This window comes from Cebus imitator, unplaced genomic scaffold (genome assembly GCF_001604975.1).
Source record: "Cebus imitator isolate Cc_AM_T3 unplaced genomic scaffold, Cebus_imitator-1.0 Scaffold7, whole genome shotgun sequence".
NCBI classification, from domain to species: Eukaryota; Metazoa; Chordata; class Mammalia; order Primates; family Cebidae; genus Cebus; species Cebus imitator.
The window spans coordinates 3,329,892-3,337,549 of NW_016107322.1; positions in this window are offsets into that span (position 1 = coordinate 3,329,892).

Below are 7,658 nucleotides of genomic sequence, written 5' to 3' on the forward strand. Positions count from 1 at the left end.
TAGCACATATGTGCTGTATGACAAACAGCATGTTAGGTGCTGCAGAGGTCACAGATTTTAATGCTTAACTACATATTTTCAAGTAGATGCTGCCACTTTTTCTGCAGATTTATGTCTTCTTACTGTCATTTACTTAAATGACATGACTATAGCTTATTGGTGAATATTGTATGCAATGTCTATGTTTACTCTTGTCCTGAGAATTAGAAAAATCAGTACTTAATGTTTTCTTAAATATGCACTATTCACCATCTTACTATCAAGTTATTTCATTGCCAAATAAAAATGTACCTATAACGATAAAATAAATACCTGCAGATTTCCACTCTGCTATAAATCATAAAACCATTGTAGCAAAATTGCTCACATTACTTTCTGTAAGGTGCTCCACAACACTGTTCAGATACTCTTTCTCTGCTGATACATACATTGGAGATTTCCCATATTTCCTGCTGATCCTGCTTATGGACAGACTGGTCACTTGTAACTATGCCATGGTACAGCAGGCTGGAGCATCAAGTGCCTGTGAGAGGTAGCAATATCAAATAAGCCTCCCAGACCACACAAGTATCAAAAAAGATCTCATTTTCTGTTTTTTGTTGTTGTTGTTTGTTTGTTTGTTTGTTTTTAAGCTATGAGCATAATTTATCAGTTATGCCCTTCATGCTATTCTTGACAGGAAGGTGTTAGTTACTTTGCATCTGGGAAGTTATTACTGGAGATATTTCAAATTTATCATCCTGTTAGTAAAGTGTTTCACACAGCACTGGTCAAAATCATAACAGACGTTGGACACAATGGAACCTCAATAACCTACTAATGTTCTGACTGTTTCATTAAATAAGCACATTTAAGTTATTGCTGTCAAGTTATTTTGTCAGGTTATATAACATTTATTCACAATACTATTTTTAAAATTGGAAATAGGCATGTCAGAGGGAGACCAGGATGAGAGGTATAAACAATAATTGTTTTGCGATACCCAGACTGTGTAGTCATCCTAGCAGTAAAAGAGGAAAATAAAAACTGTAGTTAAAGCCTGCTTTTCAGCCAGGTGCCGAATGATATCTTTACCTTCTTCATATATTTCTGTATATTGCCTCATGAACTCTTTATTGTGCATAGCTTTTTATAATTCAGTTTCCTCTTTTGCCATGTTTTTTGTCCACAATTTCATCTAGGTAGATATTTGTTTTGGTAGAGATTAATTTTATTTTATCTAACCCATTGTTTAGAGAATATTGAAATGAGAATTGATGTCATTCAGATATTCTGTAACCTGGGATAATCCCTAAACAGATGGATGAGAATTTTAGTTGTTCTGTGTTGGAGTTAAAAGCATTTCTTGTTATTCAAATGAGAGTTCCATATATGTATATGTAGAAGTAATTTATATGGTATTGGATAGTCAAACAGATGGACTTCAGCACATTTGTTATATTTATCACTGAAGCTTCTGACATCTTCTATTTGGGTAATTTCCAACTTATGAGACTTGGGGAGTGGGAAGTAAGCAAATTTGCCACTTTAGAAATAAAAAATATTAGAAGTTTGCCTTGCCAGGCTTCCTTGTAGCTAAGGAGCCTGTACAGATTATAGGCTTCACCAATCAGATGCACTGATAGATTTTATAACAGTACTCAGTAATTGAAAGAAACTGGAACAATAAAGATTTCTCATTCACATGAATGGTCACTGCAGCAAACCATATTTCCTGATAAGTAGTGGCCAGCACCAGTTCTACGGTGGAGGATGCTGGAGTGTCTAACATTCAAAGTTAGCAGCAGATGTATCCTGTATCCTCAAGTTCTGTAGCAAACTTTTGTCATAATCCTCCCATGGAATTTCTTCATGTCTGATTCTCTGGCCCCTCAAGCTATAAGTGATATGTTCAGGTTATTTCAGCACACTTCTTTCCTTTTTACAATTGATTCCTGTTGCATCTAACTAAGAATCCAGACACGATATACTCCAGTAGTTATTCTTAGAAATATGACTCAAGAATGTATGAAGACTTTTGTCTATAATTCACCAACAATATTACAAAGTCTTTTTTTCCTTAGATAACTGTTTTATAATGTTTTTGTCTCATTATGGGCTTAAGTTAAAAAGAAATATCTCACTAGAGTAAGTTATCTCTTCAAATACAATCTTTTAAATTCTGGATAGAGCAGTCACCAGCCTTTCCATCAGCAAGGAATCATAAAAACAAAAGAAGCAATGTTGATTTTTATGGTAAGTTATCCTTAAGAATCTATGATCAGGAATTTTATTTTGCACATCACAAAAAATTTTTCTTCAAATATAACCTAGAAATTATTTATTCTCCCCAAAGCTTCACACTTGAACCACTATTACAAATTCCACAACTTCCTCAGACTGATTTTGCCTTTTCATGGAGCATCTATGTTCGATCCATTCTATGTTCTATGTATTCTACGTTCTAGAATACCCCAGGTGTTATAGAATAGTTTTAGAGCAGGTACTTCCGATGACTTGGCACATGGATTTCCTTGGGAACTGTTGTTTTCATTTCCATGTAAAAATATATGGTGAACAAAACCTTTGTACCTTTATGTAGCTCATTCTGAGTACTATTGACACCTGTGTGTTTTCTTGATCCAGCTAACAAAATATGTCTAGCTTGAGGAAATAGTGACTAACAAAAAAGAGGGATTGGTTTGTATAATCAGATTCCATAATCGCTGGAATCAGTTTGATCTGCAAGTTACCATGAACCCAATTACATTTTCCCTTTATGTCTAAGGCAATTACAGAAGGTTTTCTTTTTTCTTTTTCTTTCGTTTTTTTTTTTTTTTTTTTTTTTTTTTTTTTTTTTTTTTTTTTTTTTTTTTTTTTTTTTTTTGTTTTGTTTTGTTTTGTTTTGTTTTGTTTTGAGATGGAGTCTTGCTCTGTCACCCAGGCTGGAGTGCAGTGGTGCGATCTCGGCTCACTGCAACCTCTGCCTCCTGGGTTCAGGCGATTCTCTTGCTTCAGCCTTCCAAGTAGCTGGGACTACAGGCATGCACCACCACAACTGGCTAATATTTTCGTATTTTTGGTAGAGATGGGGTTTCACCATGTTGGCCAGGATGGTCTCAATCTCTTGGCCTCGTGTTCTGCCCGCCTCAGCCTCCCAAAGTGCTGGGATTACAGGCATGAGCCACTGTACCCAGCCCGGTTTTCTTAATTCCTTGCAGAGACAGAGAAAACAACTAAAAACAAATTTTGAATATTAGTGAAGTTATAAGATGTATTGTTGGTGGATTTTCCTCAGCTTCCCCAACTGCTCAGATTCATTCATAAAATTATCGGATAATCTATCCTTCATAGAAAACATAAACATCTCACAAATAACCAGCCTCTGTTAGAAGAGATAACCCTATATCTAAGATGAGAAATGAATGATAAAATATGTTATTTTTTGTTCTATTCATGAGATTGATTTAAAATAAGTGGCAAACCACATTCAGAGATAGATAGATAGATAGATAGATAGATAGATAGATAGATAGATAGAGACGATAGATATCTAGATTTAAAATAAGTGGCAAACCACATTCAGATATGCATATGTATATCCTTTTATTTGACTATTCTGACTCCAGTGATTAGTGTTTGCTAAACAAATTCTCTGTTCATTCCATGCTGGTTTTTCTACTCTGCATAATGTTCACAAGATTTCAGGACAAGTGTCATTTTCAGATATTTTTGGATTAGAATTGATTAGAGTATTAGTACCTTTATAAATGAATAACCTTTTGACCATGGCCAGTATGATTGCATCAATTTGTGTGACATTTTGCAAAGCAAATCTGTCATTAACCTTCCAGTCCAGTCTACTGTATTAGGAAACCTGTAATAACCCTTTGCAAACATAAAATGTAGTAATGGATTTATTAAAAACTAGAAGCCATATTTAGAGAGGTGAGTTGCATGTGAATATGAAAATCAATTTAAATCAGGTGGCACTAAATTTGATGTTTTGATGCCTGTATATACAGCAACTATTTAGTATTCACTGTTCCTATAGCACTAGGAATGTTGTGTCATATGTGTCTCTGTGGGTACAGGCCTGAAAGTGGAAAGTAAAGTAGAAAAGAAAATTTGAGAGCTTTAACTTGCAAATTAATGCTGTTGGTGTCTAATAACCCAGTGGGCCAAAATGAGAAATTAGAAGGAGCAAACTAATTTAAATTTGGTTATGTGACTGTAGATACATGTGCATATTTTCAAATATTTATGTCTTAGTGGACTAGAAAGGATTCCTATAAGTTAATTTGACAAGATCCTGTTGTTTTGTAACTATTGCACATTAACTTTTAATATTTCCATAGTCTCCATATATTTAACTTTCTTCATAAATCTACTTTAGAATATTTTAATTGTTCATTAAATCTTCAATATAAATACTTCAAATACCCATCAATGAGGGACTGGATAAAGAGTATGTGGCACATATACACCATGGACTACTATGCAGCCATAAAATAGAATGAGTTCATGTCCTTTGCAGGGACATGGATGAAGCTGTAAACCATCATTCTCAGCAAACTAACACAGGAACAGAAAACAAACACCACATGTTCTTACTCATAAGTGGGAGCTGAATGATGAAAATACATGAACATAGGAAGGGGAACATCACACACTGGGGCCTGTTGAAGGTTGGGGGGCAAGAAGATGGAGAGCATTAGGACAAATACCTAATGCATGCAAGGCTTAAAACGCAGATAATGTGTTGATGGGTGCAGCAAACCATCATGGCACATGTATATCTATGTAACAAACCTGCACCTTCTGCACATGTATCCCAGAACTTAAAATATTAAAATATAATAATAATAATTTTTTAAAAGAATGAAAGAGAAGTAAGGGAACATATTTAAAGAAAATACAAAATTTAAAAACAAGTATGATATAGTTGATGCTGTGATGCACTGCCCAGGTCTGCCTCAGGACTGAAAGATTTGCCTTTGGCTGCCAGGGATGCTAGCAGCTGACAGCCTCCACTGCCAGACTGCTCTGGAAAGTGCTGCCTGGCCAAAGGCCATGTTCCCTTTTTAGGGCAGCCCATATCTAATTGATGAGTGGATATAGTGGGAGTGTGAAGGCCCAGCCCCCCTGGCCACAATGTGCAAGTTTCATTTTACTCAACAGGCTCGCTGAAGGCTTTGCTGAGTTTTCGTCATAGCCCACGTTTTCTCTTTCCCAATCCTGCTTCCTTTCCTTGTACGGTATTCCAAAGGAATCAATCCCAGGGGCATGCCCCGTGATACTACCTTCATTTGAATACAAAATTCCAGTCTATTTCCAGGAAACACAATTTGTAAAATAGGAGTTGAGAAGTAATTAGCAGACTTCAAATCCATGGCCTTCAATTAGCAAAATAGAGACAAGATGATTCTTTATGTTCTTGGGAAACAAATAGATTTATTTAACTCAAAAAAATGGCTTATATTTAGAAGTGTTTCTTGGTGTAAGATTCATGAACAATCTGCATTAATTTCTAATTCCTAGACCATCCCAAATCTTTGTGTGTCTGTGTCAGGGGCTGGGGGGAGCAGGGTAGAAAATAGTGTGACCTTGACTCTGCATATTTAAGAAGATCCCTGGAAAATTGTATGTACCCTGTTGAAACACAAATCATTTGTGGCACGTGAAGCAGAAGAAAGGAGTATGCTTAGAGTACATCAGATATTCTAGGAAGCTTCTTACTTTAACATTCATCTACATATTCATTCATTTATTGATATTTATTATTCAAGTATTTATGTACTACCTATTTCATCTATCATTACTGTTTTGAATGAGGTCATGCTTTACATTTGAATTTAGTGTAAATGATAAACCAAACAAAGTCATGTTCTGTACTCACCAAAGGGATGAATACCTAGACACAGATATCATAATTGATGAGATTTTGTATGTCCTATTTTTGAAGAAATGAGAGGATCTTCACCTATATGATTTATAGTAGCCCCAAGTGTGGAGAGGAACATGAAATTATTATATGAAAATTATAAACAATGAAGTCAGAGTGAGAATATATAACCAAAGAAGAGAGAAAAATATTTGAGCCAGTCCAAAGACAGCTAAGTAGAGTTAATAATTAATATTCCAAAAAAAAGACTAAACTAAAACAAAAAAACTAAACAGAAACAATAACAATAATAACAATAAAAACAGTTGAAAAAATAACAATAAACAGTTACAATAAAACAATAACAATAAAAACAGTTGAAAATTATTTGGTTCTCCTCTGATCCTGAAACTTGAAGAAGGTGAGCAGGATGCAATATTAATTACTAAGCTCACTCGAAGCAGGTCCACATATCAGCAGCCTGGTTTCTTTAATCTCAAACATTTTCCCATTTTTCCCCATTAGTTTTGAATTATTTAATAATACAAAATATAAAGCAATACACCTGTTTGTAACCTCTATAATATTTGACCCTACAAGGATATTTTTAAAGCCTGGAGGACAGGACTCAGTGAGTGCTCATATACCACACAAACAGAATTAGTTCTATACCTCAGAAAAATATTCCACATATTTTTGTTTCTTTAATTATCTTGAAAAAGTGTTAAGAACAACATCTTTTTCTGCCCCTCTAAAAGAACATAAGCTAATGAGCAGATAAAAAAAACAAGAAAAATAATTTTTAAAATATTCAATTTGGATGCATTTGTCGGTCATCTAAGTACATTTTTTAAACTGAGGATCAAAAATAGCAAAAATATAAATTGTCATAAAAATTATTTTCCTAAGCCAATTGAATGTTGTCCTACATATATATTAATATTCTTAAAAATTAAAGAGAAACCTATGTATATGGATGATACGATTTCGCCTCAACAACAACAAAAATTGACTTCCTTTGTAAATTTAAGTGGTTTAAAGACTCTTGGGATAGAGATATTCCAAGATGGAGATATATAACAACAAAAAGCCCTACTGCTTAGTGCCAGTGGTAAAATCAGTGAGAACATATGACAAAGCACTCCAAAATTATATTATGTATAAACGGTTTAAGAGAATTTATTTCATGTGAGTTGTTTAAAATTTCAAAATACTTTTTTTTTTTAAATGATAGGTTTTAGTTTGTCCTCTGACTTGCCAAACTTATCAGCATTTGTTTATTTTCCAAGAAATCCACCACTGCCATTTCATTTTGGCTCACAAAAATAACCATTCTGAACATATACCTTATTCATAGCTTTGAATACTTTCTTACCTTTTAAGAAACGCTTTTGTGAAAATTCCTCAGTTGACAATTTCATTGTTTGAATATAACTGTTTTCTCATGACATTGACAGGCTGGTAGAGAAATCTCTATGAGATGAAAATCATTAAGTAGTCTGACTTAAAACAAATTAATCATGTAATAGAGATACTTGAATTTTTCTAACTGATCCAATCTTGCTAGTAGTACATTATAATATTTTTATCAAATAAGAAGGTAGAGGAAATATTAGCTGCAAGTATAAAATTTTGACGAAGCAGATAACAGAAAATATTTTGGTATTTGAAAGCTGGCTTTGATTTATCATCAAGTGACTAGTGTGCAGTTGAATATTACTATCAGTTCAGTATATCACTGCTAAACTAAACAAGAGAAACAGAAAAAAAACCAAAGGCTTTATTCATTACTAAC